The sequence below is a fragment of the Ovis aries genome, chromosome 20, assembly GCF_016772045.2.
Source record: "Ovis aries strain OAR_USU_Benz2616 breed Rambouillet chromosome 20, ARS-UI_Ramb_v3.0, whole genome shotgun sequence".
In the NCBI taxonomy this organism is placed as follows: Eukaryota; Metazoa; Chordata; class Mammalia; order Artiodactyla; family Bovidae; genus Ovis; species Ovis aries.
In genome coordinates, this window is record NC_056073.1 from 35,984,173 (window position 1) to 36,010,656 (window position 26,484).

Sequence of the window (26,484 nt, forward strand, 5' to 3'; positions counted from 1 at the left end):
GTAGCCAAAAGTAAATTAAAAACATATTTTTAAAAGAAGTATTTAAAAAAGCAGACATTTGCATGCAGACGCATGCCCATAAAGACAACACTGTGTGAAGAGGAAGGCAGAGATCAAGATGATGCTTCTACAAGGCAAGGAACACCAAAGATGGCCAGCAACCACCAGAAGCGAAGAGACAGGCCTGGGACAGAGTCTCCCTCATGGTTCTCAAGAGGAGCCAACTATGGGGCCACCTTGATCTTGGGGATTTTCTAGCTTCCAGAACTATGAGACAATACGTTCCTATTGTTTAAGCCACCCAGTTTGTCGTACTTTGTTACAGCAGGTCTGGAAGACAAATACATTGCTGTATTTAAAACCTCCATGATTTGAGGGACTTCCCTAGTGGTCCAGTGCCTGAGACTCCATGTTCCCAATGCAGGGGACCTGGCCTCAATCCCTGGTCAGGGAACTAGATCTCACATGTAGGAACTAAGATCTGGCGCAGCCAAGTAAACAAATAGATATTAAAAAATAAAAAAAATATTTTAAAACCCTTGATTTGGAAGCAGGGCCATCTCTCCATAAATAAAGAGTATGGGCACCCATTTCAACTTGAGACAGTTTCCCACAGGCTTCTCCATCAGCTCTGTGTTGACAGAGTTATGCATGAGAGTCTCATAGGAATGAATGGAAATCTTCCCTGTTTAGGAATGAAACAAAAATGCAATCTTTTTCAGTCATTCCCCCTCAGTAAGTCTTGTCCACCTCAGGTTATCAGTGAGTTAATGTACTTCCCACACTGCTTCGGTGTGATGAAGATGAGAGTAATCTCTAGAACAGTTCTCAATCTAGGTTTCCTACAAAACCACCTAGCTGTATCCCTCACATTACTCTGCTCCAACAAGGAGCAGTACAGAGGTCACTGAAAATAAGGAGAAATAGTTCATGGAGCCATAGCATCAACCTTTCTTCTGCTTTGCAATGGTGCTTCCATGTTCAACCCTTAACGACCTGAGCATCCGCTACTGACAAGACCATCTACCGTGGGCTTAGCAGGAGTTGGGAAGGGAGGCAGGGGTCTCTTTCAGCACCAGTCCTCACAATCACTATTACCAAAGCTGAAAACCATTCTAGCAGGTCCTGAAGGGAACTGTCTCACCATGACCCAAAGAAGGCTGATGCTGGGGGTGGGGGGAAGGGGTGGGGGGTGGGGCTTCCTGCCTGGGCTGCACACCTTCCACGTGGCTCCTGAGCACTTGCTCATGCTGGAAAGTACTGACGTCAACAGGAAGGCGAAGGAAGTTGAATGAATATTATTGAGCAGATTTTCTGAACTCACTTTTGCCAAAATAACCCATGCTGTGGACTATTTACATGTGAACTGGTCATGAAAATACGCTTCTCTGTGGAAACCTGCTGTCAGATGGACTGGCGTTTCACCCTCCTCTCCAGGCTGTTTCCCTAATATTTACATTTCCTCCTCTTACTCCACTTTGATCTTATTTTCCCTTCCAAGCTCCCAAGCTGAAATTTCAACAAAACTCCACCCCAAAAGTTGCTCCTATACTATGGGTGCTAATCACTTTTATAAACAGAAAATGAAAATTGCTATCATGCTAAGTGGGGCAGAAAATTATGGCTTTCACTCTCTGCCCCTGAAGGCAAACCTTCTGTCCAATCTGCACAGTGCCAAAGATGGCAGTTGGTGCTTAAAAGGAGGAGGAAGAATGAGTCTAATGACTCAAGATGCAGTGCTTCCATGGGGGCTTTCTAATCAAGTCATCACTGAAGGGTGTGCTCTGGACAAGGCATTTTTAAACAATACTTCGCAGAAGAAAAGACTTTAGGCCCCAGGGCAAGTGATTCATTCGCTTATTCAATGTTGGGTGGGGGACTGACCCTTTGTCTCACATGAGCACCTGGAAGATATGCCTTCTGTCAGCGACTCTGCCATCTTGCTCATGGCTTGCTCTTCATAAAAGTACTCACCACGGAGGACTATTGTGAGGATTAAACAAGCCAGTTCGCCAAGTACAAGCACTGATTTGGAGCAAGTGCCCAAGAGTAGCTTTTACTACCGCTGCTGTCTCAGACCATCTCAGGTGCTCAGGCAATCTGGGTGGAAATCTCCTGGGGCTGTTGGCCTGTCCACCCTCAGTGCGCTATGCAGAAATCCGCACACATACCCAGGAAACCTGAGCATGGCCATCTCTTCCTTATCTGAGTACATTCATCTCAGTCAGTCTATTCAGAACCCTAGTGGGTCCATACATTCTTTTCTCATGAGTCTGGTAAGCTCCCCTTGTTCCCAGATTCTCACATACATTCTCCCAAAGTCACTCCTACTCCTGTGGAATTGCCATTTTCTGTTTTCTTTTCTCTTGTGCCCAGACTGCTAGGCACTGTGGCAAAATGTCAAGAGGTTGATCTAGTCATTCATTCATTCACACGGCAGATCTTCACTGAACAAACATCTACTATGTGTGGAGAGCACTTTGTAGGGAAGAGACAGGCACGGTGGTTCTCAATGCCACCACACCCTCAGACTAGTGGGAGGGCAGTGAATGAACAGGTTGACACAGAAATACATACCCTGTTCCCCAGTGTGACAAGCGCTGTGAAGGGAGTGACTAGGTGTTGGGGCTGGGCATGACGGGGGACATGGGAGGCCACTTCTGCAGGAGGGGGCACCCAGGCTGAAACCTGAGCATGAGAGGGGCTGTTCAGGGGGAATAGCACAGGTAAAAGCCCCAGGGAGGGCATCTATCCTCACGTCCAGGGACCTGAGAAGGCCTGCGTGGCTGAAGGGAGGAGTCTGAGAGGAAGGGTTCAGGTGGAGGGGGGCAGGTTAGGGAGGCGAGCAGGGGTCAGCTCCTGCCAGGCCTGGGAGGTCCTGGTAGAGTTAAGAGTTCTGTCCTCAGAGAAATGGGAAACCACTGACAAATTTTGGGCAAAGGGTGAACATGATGGGATTAAGATTTACCAAGAAAAGGAGCACCTCCCACCGCACCCCTGAGCCTGGGCCATTCAGGCGCCCAGTTCTTAGACTGTCTAGTACGGTTCCTCACTGCTCTTCACCCCTGTCCTTGCCCGAGGGGGCTGCCCACCTACCTGACTGCCAGACTGACCACACCCTCTCTTTCTCTCTCTCTCTCTGATAAAATGTAGCTTAACACCAAAGTTCCTACTTTCACCATCTGTAATGTATGACTCAGTGGTATTAAGGACATCCACCTTCCATTTCCAGAGCTTTCTCATCAACCCAAACTGAAACTCTGTACCTTTTTTCTCTTTTAACATTCCTTCTCTGTAACTTCACCAGTAATTTCCATCCTGCGCCTGAAGAAAACGGGGGCCCCTTTTGTGCCAAGGCCCATGCTCACAGCTCTTCTTCATTGCATCCTCTGAGCCGTTTCCATGGACACAGCCTGTTTGTATCTTCAACCTCTGCCCTCTTTTCTTATACCTCCCTGACAAAAGGACCTCTGTCTTTCTGACAGTAACATGAATGAATATTTTGAAAATCCTTCCCTTGATTACACTACCCACTTGGCATAAGGATAAACTGACCCCTGGCTCCAAAACCTAGGTTGTGAATTATTCTATACTTTGCCTGTATTACTAATGCCAACAGTAGTTCTGACCCCTGGGTCATCTGGGGTCCTCAGCCCTGGCCTTGCTGCAGCAGCTGACACTGTTGGCTGACTCTTCCTCCCTGAGGTTCTTTGATTTGCTTGCTCCCATCACGCTGTGCCACAGAGGTCCCTCCCTCGAGAACGCCTCCTTTCCTGTCTCCTTCCCTCCTCGCCTCGCCCACCCCTGCCTCTAACCAAAGCAGCTCCTGAGGTTCTGCTCCCTAACTCAGGGCTTCTACCATCAGGCCCATGTCCCCAGCTGCCAGCTGGACATTTCCACAGGGACTGCCTGCCAGCATCTCAGATGTAATAGTAGGTTCAAAATCAAACTGGTCATTTTCCTTGACCAGGCCCAGCTCCACTGCAAAATTCAAGTGTCCCAAAGGCCCTAATTGCCACTGCCCTAGTTTGTTGCTGTTGTTCAGTCACTATGTCTGACTCTGTGACCCTGTGGACTGCAGCACAGCAGGCTTCCCTGGCCTTCACCATCTCCTGGAGCTTGCTCAAACTCATGTCTATTGAGTTGGTGATGCCATCCAACCATCTCATCCTCTGTTGTCCCCTTCTCCTCCTGCCCTCAGTCTTTCCCAGCATCAGAGTCTTTTCCGATGAGTCAGATCTTCTCATCAGATAGCCAAAGTACTGAAGTTAGGCCTCCATAAAACGCTTCCCTCGACTATGGTGAGAATCTCCTTTATGCCTCTGACTTCATTCTTGCCCTGTGTGAATCTACCTTAGCTGCAGCTTCCTAAACTCAATCTTCCTAAAACCTGGGCTTCATCACAGTACTCACCTGTTCCATCACATCACTCACTCACACACACACACCCACCCACCCACACACACACACACTTTTAACCTGACATACAGGTGGGCTGTTCCCAGCCCACCTTTCAGCCTTATCGTGGACAATGGACCGGACTGCAGGAGTTGCGAGCATCATTTAGTATCTGGGCTCCTGCCCCTTCCCACGCTCCCCTATCTGATGTCTATATGCCTTTCTTTCTTCAAGGTCCCTCTGGCTGATGCTGTTTCTCCCTAAAACCTTCTTCCCAAAGTGATGTCTCCCTTCTGTGTTTTGTTACAGCTTTCCTGTCGACACAAGTCAAGATCAGTCTGCTTCAGGTCCTCCAGGGCACCACCGCCTTGGCCAGGAAGGCCTGTCCCTCTGCCCCAGGCCCATCCCTCTTTCTGTGCACTCAGTCTTTCCGAGGCCCTCGCCATTCCCAGCAAGTTCAACCCCATGCCAGTGGTCTCCCTGACTGACTGCCCCAACTCCTGGTCACAAATCCAATCAGCCTTCCTCGTAGTGAAGCACCTGTGTCCTCAGAGTATCGAGTGTGCATGAAGCAGAGATGTCCATCTCGGGAGGGTGTCCAGGGAAACCATTCCAGATCATTCGGCCCTCTGTCTGCTCTGCAGGTCAAACACCGCTGATACTCATTTACTGGGTTCCAAAGTTAAAGGCTTCGAACCCTCCTCCCTCCAGTAAACAATGGTTCCTTCATATGATCTTACTCACACGGTTCTTAAGAAGGCAAAGATCTTTTTTTAGTCTTTTTCATTTGTTTCTACGTTCTAAATATCTGTCTCATATGGATAATTATCAAGAGCTAGTCCTGAGAAAGCATGGAGGAGGTGATGGTATGCCCAAATTTTTCTGTTCCCTGCGATGCCCACGAAGCATATGCCCAGGGCTCCCCTCAGCTTCTGGAGGAGGCATCCACTGTCAGCCATGCACACTTTAATACAGACTGGCTCAAGTTATACTCCAAGTATCCCTCCTATCATTGAGTCCTTGTTATTGTGCCTGCCAGGCTCCAGTCCATGGGATTCTCCAGGCAAGAATATTGGAGTGGGTTGCCATTTCCTTTTTCAGGGAATCTTCCCAATCCAGGGATCAAACCCTGGTCTCCCATATTATAGGGAGATTCTTGTCTGAGCCACCAGGGAAGCCCTGGGGTGCTTGTTAAAATGCAAATTCCCAGCCTCACACAGACCTACTGAATAAGAGTATCAGGGAGGAAGAATTGAGGTCTGTTTCTTGTGCTTAGCTTGCATCTCAGCCCATATGCTAATATATCTCAGGATATATATATATATATATATATATAGCAGAAGGCACTGTCGTCAATTATGAAAACTTGGGAATTGATGAACGATCAGTAGGGGGGTGGAAGACTGGAGATGGATGGGGTTAGGGGAGGGTGGATTTTGAAAACCAGGGATTTTATTTATAATGTTAAAGTCACACCTTCGGGTCACACCACCTGAGTCTATTAGTATATTTCTGTCTTCTCTAACTAGCTGGCACCTCAAATCTATACCAGTTTAGAAATTCTGAAAATAGGACTGCTGCTGAGCTTTTGAAATGAGCTGTCAGTGTCAAGAATGTGACACCCGTCTTTTACAAGTTTTAACTTCCTCCCACGTTCAGTTGTAACAACTGTACTTTATGCAGTTGGAGGAGCAAATGGTCAAATCCATACAGAGCACTGCTCTTTCTCCTCTCCCTTAGATACATAGCTGATCTATATTCCTTACATATACACAACTTCTTATATACATACAACATGGAGACTTTCTGCCACAGGAAGCCTCCACAACAGATCCAGCCAAAGAAGTTTGCAAAACATCCCCCTGCTGGGTGTTTTTTCCAAATATAATTCTCATATGGTACAAAAATTATTCTTTTTACTAAGGAACATTAATATTTTCCAGCCTTAAATAAAACATGTGTACCTATGTACCTTGATTATACATATGTTACACGCACATATAATTAAAATATTAAAAATAAGGTACATAAATTAAACATATTTAGTATACCAAGTATAAGAAATATTTGTTCTTGTTTAGTCGCTCAGTCATGTCCGACTCTTTGCGATCCCATGGACTGTAGCCTGCCAGGCTCCTCTATCCATGGGATTTTCCAGGCAAGAATACTGGAGTGAGTTGCCCTTTCCTTCTCCAGGGATAAGGAATATATGTAGCTAGTATTACATATATGCATATATTTAATGCATATATTTATATGCATATCACATATATGTGATGTGCTTGCTCAGTTGTGTCTGGTGCTTTGCGACCCCATGGACTGTAGCCCGCCAGGCTCCTGTCCATGGGATTCTTCAGGCAAGGATACTGTAGTGGGTTGCCATGCCCTCCTCCAGGGGATCTTCCTGACCCAGAGATCAAACCTTCATCTCTTAAGTCTCCTGCATTGACAGGCGGGTTCTTTACCACCAGTGCCAGCTGAGAAGCCCCAAAGACTCTTTGACCTCAGACTACTTGTAAGTTCTTTCTGAAAATCAAATAACAAATAGGCAAGTAAGGGAAATAGTATGGCTTGATACTGCTCCCTCCCCACAAAAAAACACTTTTTCTACAACACTGGGAATCACTCCCATTTTAATAAACCCTCCATAGCCCAAGGAATTAAAAGTTTGGAAAAGCAATATCACAATATATTTAGTGACTAAAAATGCCCTTCTGAACTGGAAAAGGAAATGGGAAGATATGGAAGAGAAAGACTAAGTAATTCATAAAGCAGCTTTTCCTATTTGTGATACTAAGAACTGTTGGGCTCCCCAGGTCGCGCTAGTGGTAAAGAACCCGCCTGTCAATGCAGGAGACTTAAGAGATGCAGGTTTGATCTCTGGGTCAGGAAGATCCCCTGGAGAAGGCCTGCCAATGCAGGAGAAGTAAGAGATATGGGTTCAATCCCTGGATTGGGAAGATTCCCTGGAGGCAGACATGACAATCCACTCCAGTATTCTTTTTTTTTTTTTTTTTCTTACCCGCAGCTTCACTCCAGTATTCTTGACTGGAGAATCCCATGCATAGAGGAGCCTGGTGGGCTACAGTCCATAGGGTTGCAAAGAGTTGGCTACAACTGAAGTGAGTTAGCTCACGCACATACACACATACACATCTATGATAAAATTTGAAGATTTGAACTTAGGATCTGAACACTGAGAAAACACTGAGTTTGTTATTATTATTATTTTAACAACCTAATTCCAGGCACCATCTGAAGCTATTTTAAACAATAATGTTGGAGACATTTTTTTTTAAACAAAAGAAACTCTTTAAAATGCTTTAAATTTAAATGCTTTAAAAATGCTCTTTAAATTTTGAGCAAACCATTGGACAGTGTCTATTCCAATAAAAATCTCATTTTTGCTTCCTTTCATTGCAAGATTCTAGGCCTGGCTGGAGCTAAAGTTTTCCTTTCCTGAGATGGTGGAATTTCCATGAAGGTCAGAGTTTATCCTTGCAGCAAAGGTTAGACAGGTCAGCAACTTGGCAGTAGAATAAAGGACTTGAGAGGAAATGAAAACCAAGATTACAGAGAATATTAAAGTACAGTCTATTTTCCCAAATGTAAAGCAACTTAGCATTACATACATGATGCAGATGATCAGAAATGCTTAGAAACCAAGGGAAGGAAAACTGTTTTCTTTTGCTGCCTCCCCCCCCATCCCCCCCCCCCCCCCCCCCCCCTCCCCCCGCCGCCAAAGATCTCTGAATCTGCACAGACACACCCCAAAACATCTGGCTTGTTCCCAAAACTCAAGACTTTCGAGCTGCTGTAAAAATAGCCGTGAGCTCGAAGGAATGAAGGGTGGCAAAAAGTCTGCGTTTCTGAGAGGGGCCTTGTTTGGCTTTGGCTCCAAAGATTTTTACATGTACAAACTCATTTGTCCACGTGGATAAATGCAGTTCCTATGATAATCACATTTACAGGGCGAATAGTCACATGAACTAAGAATCTCTGACAGTGTTCACGCTGTGAGGGAAAAGAGAGAGAGTCATCCCAGATGTTGCTAGATAATTCTGAGCTGTTTCCATGAAAAGCTTACAGAATGGCATTAGCTCACATGGAAATAATGTTTTAACTAGCTAGGAGTGGTTCCTGGGGCTTGCCCCAATCCTGCCCAGATCTAACCCACCCTGGGCCACTGCAGAAACTATACCCAGGTACTGAGCTGTTAGAAGTAGTTGAGCAGAACTCTGGTAGAAATAACCTCTGGTTGAAAAAAATAAGGCATTTATCACTGCGAGCCTGGATAGGCGTAAACATGCCTCAGAGGACCCAAAACAGAACTCTTAGGGCTCCAGGTCACAGAAATGTTAAGATAACCCCACAGAGGTAACCAGGCAGAGCAGTTTCAGGGGACTGGATGGAATTGAGTACATCACTTGCAAAGAAAGGCATCTTCTCGCTATAACCATTGGGTGGAAAAATGCCACTATGTGGTTTTATATATATATATATATATATAAAATTCCTTCTCTGTAATAAACAATCCTGGTGACATGAATTGATTTTACTTGATTTCAGTGCTAATGAAATGTCGAGACTGTCAGCTCAAATTAAAATCCTTTTATTTCAGGGTGAATAAATATGAAAGGGTTCTTTGGAATGAGGCTTTGAGCTGGAGTCTGGAGCTCCTAAGAAAATGGTGCAATGCTCTTCTCCCTAGATCTTAGTGTTATAAAATAAAATAGTGCAAAAATACTCTCAGATGTGCCCCTGCCTTAACCTAAGATCTCTGAGAACTGGCCTCTAATCAGCCCCTGGAGCTGTCTGAGCAGCCTTCACTGCGGAAGCTTTGCAGAACTTAGCCTTAAAGAGACAGTGCTCTGTAAGAGGGACTTGTGTCTCCTCATCTTGGCCTCTGCGGGCATGAAATTCTAGGTTTGACTAGTTAAGGGGGATCTATGAGATCTGTTGGGCTTGCAAATTGGGGTAAGTAGGGTGCAGTGCACCATCTTGGCCACAAAAGCAGCTCCCACTTGAAAGTGGGCAAGGCTGGCTCCCAGATGGGGAAGTGAAGCAGAGGACATCTAGAGATGAGGGCGGGTCATCTCGGAAAGACAAGAAGTGGGGGAGTGGACCAATGAAGAGGGAAACTAGAAGAAAAGGGTCAACAATAGAAAAGCACAGGAAGGATCTAGCAGGTTCAGGAAGCAAGAATCTGGAATGTTCCTCATTGGCTGCCCACTCCAGTATCCTTGCCTAGGGAAGTCCCATGGACAGAGGAGTCTGGTGGGCTACAGTCCATGGGGTCACAAAGAGTCAGACACGACTTAGTGACTAAACAACAACAGCACAAGGGAATGGAGATTTTATAGAGAAACTGGAGAAACAGCAAATGGTGGAGCTACCGAGGACACTCAGTCCGTTCAGAGGACAACAGCAAAACCGAGATGGCCTTTCCCTGGGAGCCTCATGAGAAAAACAGTAGGTTTTGTGGAGAATGTTGAATGTGATACTCTAATGAGAACTGCGTTCAGTTTAAGAACAGACACTGAAACAATTATTCATTGTTTAACCTCAAATTCAGATGTAACTGCTGCTGCTGCTGCTGCTGCTGCTGCTGCTAAGTCGCTTCAGTCCTGTCCGACTCTGTGCGACCCCATAGATGGCAGCCCACCAGGCTCCGCTGTCAATGGGACCCCCCAGGCAAGAACACTGGAGTGGGTTGCCATTTCCTTCTCCATCAGATTTAACTAGGTGTCCCTATTTTTTTTTTTTTTTTGGTAAATCTGGCAACCCAGATTCAGTTTACAATGCACATTGTGATTATTTAAACAAAATGAACTATAAAGTTTACATAGTGGTTTGTAACACGTGCTTCCAATTCTTTCTCCTCTAAGGAACTGGGGGTGGGGGTGGGGTGGGGAGGGAATAACCTTGAACACAAATGTGGCTTCAGAAACAGTCTCTCCTCATCTCAAGTCTTGATCTCACTGTATATGCCACATGTGGTTTGTGAACCACAAATCACACCAACCGCACTATGGCAGCCCTTATTGTTTCCAAGCTGTTATTGCTAAGTCGTCTTCTCCCTTATGCAGTTACTCTAAGTACAGTTGTTAAGTACCAAGTCTATAAATCTTTAGAAATTAACTTCTACAGAAGGCTTTATTTGCTTCCAAAATACTCTTCAAAGGGCTTAGTAACCTGTATTCCTCATTGACTTAGAAAAGCTGCAAAAAACATCACATCCTTTTTCGGTGCTGTGAGAATTCTCTACATGGTGTGACTTTCCAGTTGCTACACTTGTCTCTCTTTTCTTCTTTTCCACTCTCTCTCTCACATGGAAGAGACCAAGCTCCTGCCCCATGGAGCTCAAGGTGCTATGGAATTTTGGTTCCATTTTCCGTCTCCTTGGCTGAGAATCTTGGCTTTGCAATTAATGTCAATGAATAGTTCCAGGTGGGGACGACTGTGACCTCTCTCCTACTTTCCAGACCTACATATTCCGCTGCCTGCTCCGCCTGGCACCAGGGTGCTTAACAACAGAGCCAGAAAAACATCCCAGACCTACTGATTGTCAGCCACTCCTAAAAACACATGGTGTGAGGTGAGGCACCTGAGCCGCAGGAAGTAGTTTTACACGGGAAAGAAGGGTGCTCTGCAGGCAGCCTCCTCTGGGGACCTTTGAAGGATAAAGGGCCATGGGATCAAGGAAGGGAGTTCCACTTTGAAGCATTGATGCAGGGCAAACGCCCTGTTTTCTGAGACAGAGGGGCTGAAGGAGATTCTTTGTGGTTCAAGGAAAGTAAGAAGAGCCCCCCCAAGGCTTGATGGAGGATGGAACGGGTAAAAACGAAGCTGTTCCGTGGAGGGGTGCATGTCTGCATTAAACCAGAGCAGGGTTTGGCTGAGAAGGCTTTCTTCCTTTTCTCCTCTCCATTAACACTTTACTGTGTACATTTATTACAATCAATGAACCAATATTGATACATTATTATGAACTGAAGGCTATAGTTTACAACTAAGGTCACTCTTGGTCCAGTTCTAAGGGGTTTTTTTTTGTTTTTGTTTTGTTTTTTTTTAGGAACAATTGAAAATATTGGCTTTAATACTGGTAAATTGCATTGGAAAACTCTTTCCATTTCATCACATTATCTTTCGATGACTGCCATTAAAATTTAAATATGCTGCTTCCTGAAAAGTCTTCGGCCTGAGCTCTGAATCTGAAGAGACATTTGCAGTTTCCAGCTGCTCTGCCACGGAGTGTTTCAATTCAGTTTACCAGTAATAAAGCCAATATTTTCATCTGTTTCTTTCTCTTTTTTTAAAAAAATAACATGAGTTCAGATAAGTTTTCTTCTTCTTCTTCTTAACAGTCTAATGCAGGCTAACATTTCATGGGTACTTACTGTAAATTTGATAGTACCCCTGTTAAGGATCAGAGTGGTAGCATTTAGCCAATAGTGAAATATGCGGAAAAGACCGCAGGAACCGGCAGTAAGCCTGAGAAGGACGGCTACCTCTCATGAGCATCTCGAGAGGCAGATCTGGTCAGTGCCCTGGATGGTTCTCACAGCTCAAAGCTTCAAATGAGATTATCGACTAGGTTAATCTTCTGTGGGATACTGGATTTGGTTTGCATTTCAAAATCAGAGTTCATTAAATTTGCATTGCAGTTGATTATCTTCCATTAAGGAGCACATCTTGAAGCTTCATTACTGGGAAATGTATGTGTGTTGACACCTCCTTAGTTTCTATGCTCAGGATGCAGGCACAGGAGCTTCCTATTGATTTCATTGAATTTCACTAGGCAGCCTAAATCCGTATTTTACCCGAAATCACCATTCCAGTTTCTTGAAAAATTAGCATCACTACCCGTAACAACAAAGGAATAGTAGCTAGAAAATTAGTGTTAAATTGTATGTGTCCTTCATGTAATGAACAGAGAGTAATTTAACAAATAAAGCTGCTTTAAATAATATTTCTAACTTAGCAAACACATGATTCAGTATCTTTTGAGGACAAAGTTCATGTATGGGAGTTGGGTTTTTTGGCTTTGGTTTTTCAAATACCACCCTATCTATGCAGGTTTTTAAAGCTGTATTTCAGATTGATAACCTAGGGGTGGTGTGTCAGATCTCAGAACCTGAGCTCAGGAAAACCCATCACTCTACATCACAAAAAAGACTTAAGAAAGAAGATATAATCCCACAAAAACCAGGCTAGCTTTGTAGAACTGAAAATCTCTCCTAGTCAGCCTGGGCTGTGGGTAATATAAGTGAGTCTCCTACATTATGAGAAGGGTGTATGTTCAAAAGCAAATGAGAATTTCAAAGGAAGAGTTCACAACTCCTAAGCTTCTTTTTTTTTTTTAATGTCTCACTTGCAAGAGACCAGGACTCCTGGAGGTTTTAACCAAAGTTGTTGAGACATGGGAAGTTCTCATTCTTTTTTTTTTTTTAACCTGTCACCCAGCAAAGTCTGTGTCTCAGGATAACAGACACAAAGCAGGGAAGGGATTAGTGAGGTCTAATAAAGGTTTATGAGAGTTTCACCTTGATCTAGATTCCGGAAGCCACCCAATGTCCTCTCTGTCTCCTCAACAGTGAAATGACGACGTTTAAACACCACACAGGAGTATCTCAGAGTAGAGGCTGGGCATTTCTGAAGCAAAAATTTCCTACATTTGGAAGAACATGTTACTTAGGCAAAGTGTGAACTGTGATCACCATGTTTTTCCACCCGTTCTGAGGTGTATAAAGTTCTATAATCGGAGTGCTGGCTCTGAGATGGAGAACCTTGGAAGCTGCATGTACAACTTCTAACCTTGGGTCTCGAACTCAGGGAGCCATGCAGACAGCGAGAGCCCTAGAGACATTTTGTTACAGCTTCGGGACTGTGCTAACAGGGCAGCCCTGGGCTACAGATTCCTCTTTTTAATGTCTCACAGCCAGAGACTGCAGATGGAGCCAGAAAATCATGTTCTGGTCTCTGGAAGTAAAGATCCTACTAAAATGCCTCTTGACATGATTGGGTCTTTCTGCAGGAAAAGCCATTTTCCAGAAGACTGTGAAGAAGAATGCAAGTTTCAGAGGACAAGTAGGCAATAGGTTGGGAGACAAGACAAACAAATATCAAAGATCAGAACCCAGGCACACTGGGGAGTCAATACCAGGTCAACTCAAGAAAAGTCAATATAACAAAAGCATCAGATAAACCCTGGGCAGAACCCAGATGTAGATTCAGCTAAGGGGTGATTCTCAGCCCTGGCTATATATTAGAACCATCTACCTATGCTTCTGAGAAGGCAATGGCACCCCACTCCAGTACTCTTGCCTGGAAAATCCCATGGATGGAGGAGCCTAGTAGGCTGCCGTCCATGGGGTCGCTAAGAGTCAGACTGAGTGACTTCACTTTCACTTTTCACTTTCATGCATTAGAGAAGGAAATGGCAACCCACTCCAGTGTTCTTGCCTGGAGAATCCCAGGGATGGGGGAGCCTGGTGGGCTGCTGTCTATGGGGTTGCACAGAGTCAGACACGACTGAAGCGACTTAGCAGCAGCAGCAGCTATGCTTTAGTCCAAATTCCATAATCAACCCTTGTCCATACCAAGCCCTCTCCAGTCCAAATTTAGAGCATAAGTATGGCTAGAGGTGACTCTAATTTACAGTCATGATTGAGAAACACTGAGCTAAAGACTTCTTAAGGAGTCCAGTGGGGGCAAGTAGTGGTCATGCCATGGGCAACAAAAGCTTAACCCTGGGAAAGGTTGGGAATAGGTCACCTATATATGATATGTTTCTCCCACAAGTATCTTTGAGCATCGTACTAAAATCCTGCCACCTTCTTTCTTGTCTGATTATGAAGGAGCTGAAAAGTAGTAAGTCTTATCAAAGCACCTTGGAGACATCAGTCACCAAGAAGAGATATGTGGTTTTCTGGCCAAGTTCAAAGTACTTAGCAGATGTCATGACTTCCTCCCAGTGTGGTTCAATTTATCTTCTAACAATAAACAGTCAAACCCCAGGTGATGTCTCTGTTTCTCCAATAACCTTCCAACATTAATGGATCGTGAGTAGTTTCCCATATAACTGGAGCTATCCTGTCTCTCACTATTATAGCTTCTGAGCATCATTTCAGATTAAATTGGTTTAGTAGTTGTAGACCTTCTGTGTGATAACACTGGATTCTATTATTAAACCAGTTTAGAAACCACCATCTGGCTTTGGTGTTGATGTCAGCAATTTCTAGGTTTGGGTATAATATATCCACCAGAGGGATCCTTCTGGTTGTAACAATATTCCTCAAATTGACCAGTACCATAGTTAAGAAAACCAGCACTAATAAAATTATTTTTCCTATGACAATCATATTCCCTTTCGTGCTTTTCTCTTGCTTTCACTCTCCTAGACCCTTGGGAGCTGTCCCCGAGACACCCAGCACACAAAACTCAGCCTGTTCTCTGATGACACCAAGGCAGGCATTTTATTAATTTTTTTTTCTTTACAGATTTTGTTAGAGATTTGTGGACTGGCAGGAGGAAGTCACACTGCAGATCTCTAGACCTTTGACTGTCTCCCTTGTTCGACCTCTATTGCATCACGATGAAACGAATCAAATCTTCCGCAAACAATGTTGTCAATGGCACCATACTGAACGTGTATCATCTCTCCCTCTCTCATCACTTTTAACTGAAAACTTTTGCAAATCAGTGGGTGAATGTGTTTATTGGAAACAAAGGCTTACAAATGACCTTCCTTCCTTCCTTCTCTCTCTTTCTCTTTTAAAACTCATCTCTAATGACTGAGGGTCCAGTGCATCCCTCAACACATACTCAAGAGTGTCACCAGAAATGTCACCGCTCTGGAAACTGCCTCTTCCCACCCTTTGAATATGGAAGCTTTTCTCAAAGATAGCCTTTATTTTTAAAAGCAGTTCACAACAAAATTGAATAGAGAGTTCCCATCTACTCCCTGTCCCACATACACAAAGTCTCCCCCTCTGCCAACATTCCACATAAGAGGGGTACATTTGCTGCAACTGATGAACCTACATCAGCACATCATTATTATCCAGAGTCCCTAGTTTACATCAGGTTCACTCTTGGTGAGTGGAAGCTTTTTTACTCATGGGTTTCATGACACTTGCTCTGTGATCTGAGTTCTGCTGGGCCTTATGACTTGATGTTTCTCCCCTGATGTCCCCCATCATGAGGGCAGGGACTTTAGTTCTGAGCCGTCAACATTCTGTACAACTACTGCTATGGACTTCAAGTTCTAGAACAGAAGAATTACACGTCTCCTACAGGTTGGGAAGAGTCACAAGCCTGACTTTACACAAGGCATCAGGGGTGAGCTCACACGGGTGCATTTTCAGGACAGGGGTAGCGGTGGTGCCCTGGAAGGCTAGTGGGTTGGATCTCTTTGTGACTTAATCAGAGCCAGATGCAGTGAGTTCAGCTCAACGGCAGGGTGACAGCATCAGAGGCAGGGTAACAAGTTGCAAGCACTGTTTAAAAAGAAGAGAGAGTCTTGGCCCTGCGTCTCTTATTACATTTGGATCCTCGATTTATTTCTACAACAGCCTTGGTTCCAAAGCAAACACGTCTCAGCTAATGTGCTCTGCTGTGGGCTTCTGAACCCAGCCAGGCCCTGATGGCTGCACTGTGTGGGCCCGTGAATTCACCACAGTGACTGCTGACCTTCTCGTTGTGCAACCGGAAGGAGCCTTCATTTTTCAGTGATTCTGAAGACCGAACTCCTTGCCGAGAACAGTTTCTCAGGGAGCTCAGATGCGGCAGACTGTGAGAATTTGAAGGATGGTTTATCTTGCTATTTCATAACCCCTAAAACTCCTGTTAACACGCTAAAGTCAGACAGCCTTGTAATTTTTTGGACCCTGGAATCCAAGACAAAGGGAGGGCCAATTTCAAATTGTTTTAAATTCGTGGAAAAGCAGATTTTCTGTTGGAACTGTGACACATTTACGTGATCGTGAAAGACTGCAAAGTCACCTTTCCAGTGGGCCTTCCTTCTTGATCAACAAAATCAAGAAGAGGGCTTCCTCTTCTTGATTTCTTAAAGGTAAAGCTTTCTTTCTTAAAGGTAAAGCTTAGTCAAGTGACTTAACTTTGTAAATTTCTGTTTTTTAAATTGATTATCTTTGGGTGGTAGAACTGAGGATGATATTTTCCATTTTTTTCAGTTTTTTATATGTCTTGTGTGTGTGTGTGTGTATGTGTGTGTATGTAAATGCTAAGTAACTTCAGTTGTGTCCAACTCTTTGCGACTCTATGGACTGTAGCTGGCCAGGCTCCTCTCTATTATCTTACTATTTCATAAAGTGTGATGCTTTTAACATTTTTAAACCTGGTGTGTATATGTGTTTGTGTGTACATGTGTGTGTGTTGTTGTGGTGTTGCTTAGTTGCTAAGTCATGTCTGACTCTTTTGCAACCCCATGGACTGCAGCCCACCAGGCTCCTCTGTCCATGGGATTTCCCAGGCAAGAATACTGGAGTGGGTTGCCATTTCCTTCTCCAGGGGATCTTTCCAACCCAGGGATTGAACCCGTATCTCCTGCTTGGCAGGCGGATTCTTTACCACTGAGCCACCTGAGAAGCCATATATATAAACTCTAAGGTTCTTATAAGACAAATTAAAACCTTACTTTGAGCATCATTATGGATTAAAAGTAGAGGTAAGCTGATTGATTTAATTTGCAAACTCTCCTAAACCAATTTGGCCATTCTCAATTAGCCTCCAGAGGCTACAGGCAGTGGTGTGCAGGGAATGTTTGATGACCAGCCTTCCCAGGGAATGTTTAATGACCAGCGTTCTCAGCTTTTTTGCTCATTTTCATGGTGAATTTTAAGCTACTTTGTGACACAAGGTTGAGAAGCGATCTGCACAGTGACCTCTTTCCAGCCCACATCAGTAATGCATGCAATTCCAGCCAACCAATTGGATAGCAGGTGTGCATGCGAGCATGCAGGCACGCATATACACACACACATACACACTCACCAGCAGGGACATGTTACAATGAAACTGAGTCCCAGATTGCCTTGACAAATGTTGACCAGCAAACAGGTACCTGTGCAGTCACAGCGCATGTTCTTGAAAGGCGAGTAAAACCCCAGGTCTGTTTACACATCCCAACAAGCACTTTCTGAAATATCTGAGGTGTGTATTCCTCAACCCTAACAGAAAACTTCTGTTTACTTTCCAATGGAGATCGGGTGACTGCATCAGGGCCACACAAAATGCCATTCTGAGCAGGCCCTGTGGCCAGGCTGACTGCAGTCGTCAGCCCCATCTGTCGAGGGCAGAGGGGCCTAGAGACTGTCCCAGCCTGTGCCTGCATCTTCACCACCACTTGTCCTGACAATAAAAAGTGTTTCCGAACATCTCCTGTGCTAACTCACAAAGCCTGTGCCGCTGCTGCTGGAGACAGTCAAGAAGTAAAGCTTTCCAGGAGCCACACTTGGACTGTAAAGTAGAGAGGGCTGCACACGTAAGAGACCGCCCCTGGGGGCAGGTGCTCCTAACCAGTGTACCTACTAGCCAGGCCTCTGTTCTCCCATCTCTATTCTTGAGAATAGAAATTAAAAAGCAACATCCCTAATCAACAAGGACCTAGCGTATAGCAGAGGGAATTCAACACCCTGTAATAACCTATAAGGGAAAAGACTCTGAAAAAGAGTAGATCCATGTATATGTATAGCTGAACCATTTGCTATACACCTGAGACTAATATAACACTGCAAATCAACTATATTCCAATATAAAATAAAAATGTCAAAAACTTAACATCCGTATGTCTCACAGGCTGCCTTTTGGAACATGTAATGCTAAATGAGGCCAGGAACCAGCCCGGTCCACACGCTGCCCGGGGTCTGCCAGTTGAGGCAGCATCACTTTCATCCCTCTTTGGCCTGCCTCTGCATGGGGAGGGAAAGCCAGGAATCATGAAAGCCTTTGAGTCACTGAGTGATTGGTCCATCAGCCACGGTGACCTAATCTCCTGGTCTCCAGGTTTACCCGGAGGACCAAGTTTGTGTTTGTTCTCAGTCTATCCTGGGCTGGGCAAGTGGATAAGGCCTTGGAAGCAAAGAAGCACAGGACTCAGCACAAGAGCAAGTTTCTTGGGGGAAGGGAGGGTAAATGATAGAAGATAATGAACAGCCCATAGCATATCCACATCGAAGTTCTATGATATTTCCACCAGTGCATTTCATGGTTACAAGTTACATAAGCAACTCATTTGGTGGTTTAGAGCCTCTGCTTTCTCAGCTATAAAACAGGGAGTGTTCCACCTTCCCCAGGGAGATGGTGTGATTGAGTAATTAATGAAAAAGGGCCTCCATCAGGCTGTCACATGGCAACATTATTATTAATCTTTGACTAACTGATATCAGTCTAAAAAATCATAGCCAACTTCATGTAACAAGAAACTCTTTAAAAAACATGAAAAGACTGTGCTGTGTGTCCTAAAATTTTCTTCTTTCCTTCCCCCTCATTACTGTCATTTATTCTGAACCCAATTTGTTGAATCAATTTCTCAATCTATCAATTAATGACATCCTATTGTTTCCTTTCAATAAAAATTATATTGATTCCAGACTCAAGGAAGATGGAGACGCTCTGAGCAGGAACTGGGAGAAAAGGCAATGCTAACATCATTTTTACACACACACACACACATACAATCAGAGCTAAAAATAGTGCAGTGATGATTCAGAAAAAGATCTAGATGTGACAATCTTAGATTGTCCTTTTTATTTCTGCTAGACTATCGTGCCTCCTACTGTTTTAACCTAGTTTTTCCAATTTATTTTCTGTACTCCAGCAGCATCCTGCCTGTCACGAGGGGTTTTTATTGCTATGAGATCTCATGCCAAGAGATTTGTTGCTGCTGAGAACATCTTTAGGGGATAACATGATTTAATGATTAAGCCTCTGTAAGTAAATATGTAAGCACAAACACATGCAAGAACATATCATCTGCAGACGCACTCATGTTAACAAAGATCTTTCAATTCCTAAATGTTTGCCCAAATCTCAGGACTTTGCTTCGACTCTTTTGGTTTGTCGAGTTCCCGCTGATGCCCTGATTATACCCCCGGCAAATGCATCAGGTGGGGTCTGGCTGGCATACTTGTGACCAGAGCATCCTTCTACCCCATCAGTGCCAGCCTGAAAGGCCTGGGTACCAGGGAGGTGAACAAGGGCACAGCGTGGAGGTGTAGTAGGGAGGGGAAAAGGGCGGTCATTCCTACCCTGCCCCCTCTGCCCCTCAGGAGAGGCTGTGACCCCACCGCGGCAGCCCATCTTGCTGGTCACGAGATCTCCAGAGGCCCAGCTCTGCAGGACATGCCAGGGCTGTGGATGCTGCTGCTACAGCCTGGCTTCTGCTGCTCCCATGGGATCACGTCCAGGGCAGACGCCCCGGGCCCCGTGGGTCCATGTCGGTAGGGGCAGCTTTCCACTAAAGGTTTCTCCCCAAGGCACCGAATGCGGGCCTCCAGAATGAGAGGCTGGCGTTAGTCTAATTTCTGTTTTATGTCAAAAAAAGAGGATGCTCGTGACCAAATAAAAAGGGTGCTGAGAGCGCTCACTGGGGATGTGTAAAAGCCAGCTCAGTCAACAACAGGTATGTACAGCGCCAACCCACACAGTTCTGGGCAGGGGTTCAGAACTGCCTGCCTGGTGGCTCAGACGGTAAAGAATCCTTTAATGCGGGACCCAGGTTCCACCCCTGGGTCAGGAAGATCCCCTGGAAAGGGAATGGCAACCCACTCCAGTATTCTTGCCTGGAGGATTCCATGGATAGAGAAGCCCGGTGGGCTACAGTCCATGGGATCACAGAGTCAGACACGACTGAGCGACTAACACTTTCACTTCACTTTTTCAGAGCTGCTACAGCCAGAGGGCATTCGTGACACCTGGAAACGTCTGGTCATCTGCACCCTCTGCTGATCAGTGGGACAGGGAAGCCAGAAGGAAGTGGGTTGGAAGGGGGGTGCTTCACATTTTCTAGAAATTGATCTCTCCACCTAAAGCTCCAAGGGGCTTGTTGACCCCCTCCACTGCCTGGGTGGGGCAGGTCAGAGGATGTTCCAGATCTGGAGAGGAGCAGGGGCCACAGCCCTGGGCATGAGATGGGCTCTCAAGCGCAAGCAGGGTTCATTCATTTCTCAAGGCAAAGCTACGTTCCTTGAAAGCGACACAATGAAAAACAGAGCCAAGAGAACTCTAATGATACAGATGACACTCTCTACAGGAGAAAATCATTTTTTTTCCCTCTGAATAAAATGGCTTGATAGGGTCTTGGAATACGGAAGAAAAGGTAGAAGTGAAGCCCAAACAGCATGAAAGCTGGAGAAACAAGACTGCCCGTAGAGGAAATGTGGCAGTCGGAGGGGAGCTTAGAGGCAGGCAGGAAAGGAAGGAAGAGGGCTGCCTGTAGTCTCTGGTGAGGTCTTACTCCTTCCAATACGTGCTTAGGCACAGTCCTCTTGCCTCTTCTGAAACCTCTGCTCCTATGCTTTTCTGCTCCTGCGGTAGGCATGGGTGCCTCCGCTCAGACCTGGTTGCTCATTCAGCTTCCAACAGGTTCCAGACGAGGGGAGATGTCCGTAACGTCACCAGTATGCCTGCTCTAGCGTCCAGGGGGATTGGTTCTAGGAACCCTGAGGTCCCCAAACCCACAGCTGCTCAACCTCCTCATTTGAAATGGTATAGCATTTGCACATAACCTACACACAGCCTTCTGTATACTTTAAATCATCTCTAGATTACTTATAATACTTCATAAAATGTCTGCTTTTAAAGAGTTGCCAGCATGTAGAAAATTCAAGTTTTGCTTTCTGGACCTTTCTGGAAATTTTTTATTTTTTTCGCTATGCTGCGTGCCTTTTGGGATGTTAGTTCCCTGACCAAAGATTGAACATGGATCCCTTGCGGTGGAAGTGCAGAATCCTGGCCACTGGACCACCAGGGAATTTCTGGTTTCTGGAATATTTTTAAACAAATATTTTTGATCTACGCTGGTTGAAGCTGTAGTTGTGGAACCTAGAGACACAGAAGGCTGACTGTATACAACAAAAGCATATAAACTTGATGTTTTATAAAGATTTACTGACTTCTTTCCTTCCAGGCTTTAAGGAAAGGAAAGCTATTAAAGAGTAACAGATAACTCTATTAAAGATGTCTCTTATTATAAGCTGAATTATGCCCCGCAGAATGATGTGATGAAGTTCTAGCCCCCAGTACCTGTGGAGGTGGATTTATTTGGAAATAGGGTCTTTGCAGATGCAATCAAGTTAAGATGAGGTCATGGGCGGGAGGCGGGGGCCTTAATCTGTATGTCTGGTGTCCTTATAAGAGAGAGGACCCCATGTGAAGACAGACACACAGAGGAAGATGGCCACATGAGGCCAGGCAGAAACTGGAGTGATGCGGCCACAGGCCAAGGAATGTTTGGGCCACCAGAAGCTGAAAGCAACAAGGAAGGTCCAAATCCGCTCTGCCAACATCGTGATCTTGGACGTCTAGCCTTCAGAACAGTGAACACATTTCTGTGTCTTACATCACTCGGTTTGTGGTACTTTGTTATGGCAGAGCCAGGAAACTGATAAATCCCTTCTGTCCCTCATTGGCTTAAGGCCTTGTCCAAATATCACAGCCCTTTACTGTCTCTTCCTCGAGGGTGAGTCCCTTCCTAGGAAACTCCTTGGATCAAATGCAAATAGGTCTTGGCGGCCTACCCCTGGCCTGCCAGATGCATCCAAGTCCTAGAATGAACACAGCTCACACTGAAGCTGCCACTGCAGATCTCTGAAACCTGGCCTTTTTTTCTAAATGTAGTCATTAGAGAGACCCTGAAACCTCTCTTCAAAATTCTCCTCTTTCAACAGCATTTACTGACAAACTACTATATGGCAGTATTTAGACTGATGCGGAGGCCCAGATGAAGTAGATGGGGTTTTGCTTTTAAGGAGCAGATGTTTCTTGCTAGAAAGAGGAGAGTAAAAATACATATGTATTTCAAGTGGACTCTAAGTCATAGGATCTATTTAAATGTTAAACTGCAATCTAGAGCTTAGGTTCTGAGGGAGTTCAGATAAAAGGGCTGAGAGATGTCAGGAAAGATGGGGCTTGAAGGGTGAAGAGAAGAGCCTGAATGAGGCAAGGAGAAAGGAGAGGGACGCTCCCACCTGTCCATCATGGGAGGCCAGGGAGTCCTGGGGAACAAAACCATCCCCAGACCGAAGAGGGCCGTGAACCCCAAGCAGAAGGAAAGTCCATCTGCCTCTAAATTGCTCAGGGCAGCTGATGAGTCTGCAGGGGAGAGTGGGCAGGATGATAATCAGCTCTCAAGTTGTGATTTTCACCCTGTTTCTTTGAGTTTTTAAGATCATCAGGGACTAGAAGTAAGTACACACTCTCAAGAGCAATTCTCAGAAGACAAACAGAGCCCTGAAAGGTCACGGTGACTCTCCAGCACATGTCATCCCTCCCCGTCATGAACGCAATCACCGCCGACGCACCCACGCGAGCAGGGGAGGAAGGCTGGAGATGTATGAGGTGTCTTAAGTGTGCTCTCAGAGATAGGCGCCACAAATAGCCCGGCCAGCATTCCTCCACCAAGAGTTACGGACGCCAGATGCTGTTAGCAGCTCCTGACTGTGGAGACCAGAAACAGGGGTCTGAGTGATACGACCAGCATCCAGTTCCCGGCCTTAAGGCTCTTATCGTGTTATTCACCCGCCAACTAAGTAGACAGCATTCTTCTTTCCAGGAATGTTTTGTGAACATAAAGCGGCTGAGTTCAGCGTGCCAAGTTCCAGAAAAATCCTTGAGGTGGCTTTTCAGAATGCTAATCTGAGTGTTTCCAACAGTTTGAAAGGTGGGTACCGGGGGGGCCTGAACGCCAGCTCTCACACCAGGGAGGACCTGAGGATGAAATGTTAAGAAGGGTGACCACAATATTCCAATGCTCTGCTAATCCTTTGAGAAGGGTGCTTGCAAGTGGATACCTGTTTCTGGTTCCTAAGGATTTCAGAAACTCAGAGACATCACGTCCTCGGCTGCAATTGACAATAAGGCATTTGTGACAGATGTTCCTCTGCCCCTTCCATAGGCCTGGAGTCGCAAGCTCTTTGGCTCCTCCTTCTACTTGGGGTGGACTGGGCAACCTTCTAGAATCTACTGTAAGTGTCCAGCATGTTCATCACCCAAATTATTATCTAGAGAAAGTCTTGTGCAGTTATTTCACCATCTTCCAGCTAGTCCTGGAGACCTTAACATCTGAACTACTTGGTGAGGGGGTCAGAGCCACCTGGGCACCCTCAGACAAGACTCCAGGCTGGGGCTTTGTAAGCCATATGGTCTCTGTCTCAGTGACTCGATTCTGCCGCTGTTGGTGCAGCAGCCATAGACATAGCAAAGGAACATGGCTGTGCGCCAATAAAACTTTATTTACAAAATCAGGAATGGGAGCAGATTCAGTGTGCTCTTCTAGATCTATATACGCAGAACTATTTTTGAACAGTCATTATAATTTTAAAGGTGCTTTCACAGACACCTTGGTTTCTCACTCCCCAGGTAGGCAGGTAAGCCAGTGTTGTATACATTCATTTTATATACAAGGCAAGTTGAGGTCACTAGTACCTTAACTGGAGAAGGCAATGGCACCCCACTCCAGTACTCTTGCCTGGAAAATCCCATGGATGGAGGAGCCTGGTAGGCTGTAGTCCATGGGGTCGCTAAGAGTCGGGCACGACTGAGCGACTTCACTTTCACTTTTCACTTTCATGCATTGGAGAGGGAAATGGCAACCCACTCCAGTGTTCTTGGCCTGGAGAATCCCAGGGATGGGGAGCCTGATGGGCTGCCGTCTATGGGGTCGCACAGAGTCAGACACGACTGAAGCGATTTAGCAGCAGCAGTACCTTATCTGATGCCAACAGAAAATCACAGAGGCAACTTGGACAAAGGTCTTTTGTTTCAAAATCCAACATCTCTCCTACCAGGCTAGGGTTTTCCAGGATGTGCCTCTATTAATAGGTGTTACCTGAAAGTGGAGTTCTGGAGTCAAATACGTTTGGGAAACTCCACATTAACCAAGGTCAAAGAGACATCTAATGCTTGTTATGAATCTCCAAGTAGGGAATTATAGCATACTGAGTTTTTGAAACATATTAGACGTCAGGCCCCCTTTTATTCTTCTTGTCAAAACAGCTCTCAGGACTCATGCTTCTTGGATCGGAGTCTAGGAAATCCTTCACTAAGTATAAATACAAGCTATAGGAAGATTACATTTCAGAGAAGAAATGTCAGACTGCGATATCAAACAGGCTAAGGCCCCATGGCAGCTCACCTCAGATGGACTACAGAACTGATCAAACCTTGATCCAGCAGAGTGATAACACAATGAATTAGGGCCCATCATATGGTCAAGTTCAACATAAACAAAGTGACGAAAAGAAGTGGAAAGGGAAATGAATTGCTCTGCTCATATCATATCTGCTTCTGCTTTTTCTCCTGCTCAGTAGGAATTGCTCATCTGATTAGTCATGATTCAGGTTGATTGTTGGGCTTCTTTCCCTCATGATCTCTCAGGTAGAGGGCAGAGGCCCTTGCTAAGATACTGTATGGGGTTTCATTGTAGTCTGTAGATTCTGAAGAAATATTCCTTTCTTATGATGCCAGATGTCAATTATAATCAGTATAATACATCACTGAGCCAGTCAAAGAAGTGACTGTCCCCTGCAAGAGGGCTTGATGATACTTTGAAGGCACTGTGACTGGAGACCCAAGAATGTCTGCATCCTGACTACAAATACCCCCACCTCCCTCCAGGATTCTGCAAGGGCAATATTCAAGGAACAGTCACAGGAAAAGAATCAAAATGCAGAGTCTTAATAATGGCACAAATGCTCCCTAATCCCCGGTGCTGGCTCCTCTGATAAAACCAGGACTCAAGTCCACCGTTGAAGCTCCAGTCTAAGCAAGAGCTTCACGTCCAACTAATCAGCAAATCCGAGACTAGGGACCAGCACACTGGGGCACATGTGTGGGGATCTAGAGTTTAAAATATGATGATCCCTAAGAGGGATTGTGAGTCAGGTTTCTAAGATGGCTACACTTTGTGGGAGAAGATGGGCAGTGATGGCTTCAGGGAATGGGGGCAAGATGCACACGGAACAAGGGAGAATGGTTATCACTTTATAACCTGGTCGCCATGTCTCCCTTGAGCCTGTGTCTGCACGGCATGGTGCAAACCAAAGAAACGTGCGCTGGTCAGTTAAGGTCCTCTGTCTCTTCATCTTTGGCCAACTGGCCAGGCAATATTCTGGGATCCTGAGGATATTTCTCTCCTTAGACTTCCTTTAAGGAGCATGAGTCAACAAACATGACTGCATGAGGGTCTGCAGTTGCAAAAAAAAGTAGAGAATCACTGCCTTTGAAAGAACCTGTGGAAGCAGCTTACCAGGAGACTCGGCAAAATAGGGATGACAAAGTCCTTGGTAGAACATGGGCAAGACGGTAGGAGAAATATCCTCTTCCTCCTTTTGTGAAACGAGTGCTCCTTGTGCTTGGAGGTGCCTGAGAAAGGCTTGCTGTTTCCACTGACCATTGTGTGTATCTGCAAGAACAATACAAGTCTAGAATAAAAATCATCTCTCTTCATAAACAATGCATGATCTCATGCTTCTACCTTAAAACCTTTGGGGAATAAATTAAAGCATATAAAAGAAAAAACCCTACATTTATGCAAGTTAATCAACCAGTTTACAATATCACACCTACTTCCAAACATTTTCTTCTGAGCAAATAGTCAAGTTTGAGGGGCTGTAGTGGCCAAGATGGTGGCCCCCCAAAAGTTATGCCCACATCCTAAACCTCAGAATCTGTGAATATGACCCTATTTGGGGGAAAAAAGCCTTTGCAGATGTAATTAAGAATCTTGAGATGAGGATATCATCATGATCCTAAATCCAGTGACAAGTATCCTTCACAGAGACGTACAGAGGAAAGGTGATGAGAAGATGAAGGGGGAGATTAGCGCCATTCAGCTACAAGCCA

At 45.2% G+C, this 26,484-nt stretch overlaps 1 protein-coding gene across 2 annotated transcripts in view; it reads right to left on the minus strand.

Annotated features, from left to right (window-relative positions):
- Positions 1-26,069, minus strand: part of LOC132658268 (uncharacterized) — a 92,319-nt gene extending 66,250 nt beyond the window's left edge. For both annotated transcript variants that reach the window (XR_009597653.1, XM_060403464.1), the window contains exon 1: positions 25,889-26,069. The gene's annotated coding sequence lies outside the window, so the exon portion shown is untranslated. The remainder of the gene's footprint in view (positions 1-25,888) is intronic.
- Positions 26,070-26,484: the final 415 nt, after the last annotated feature.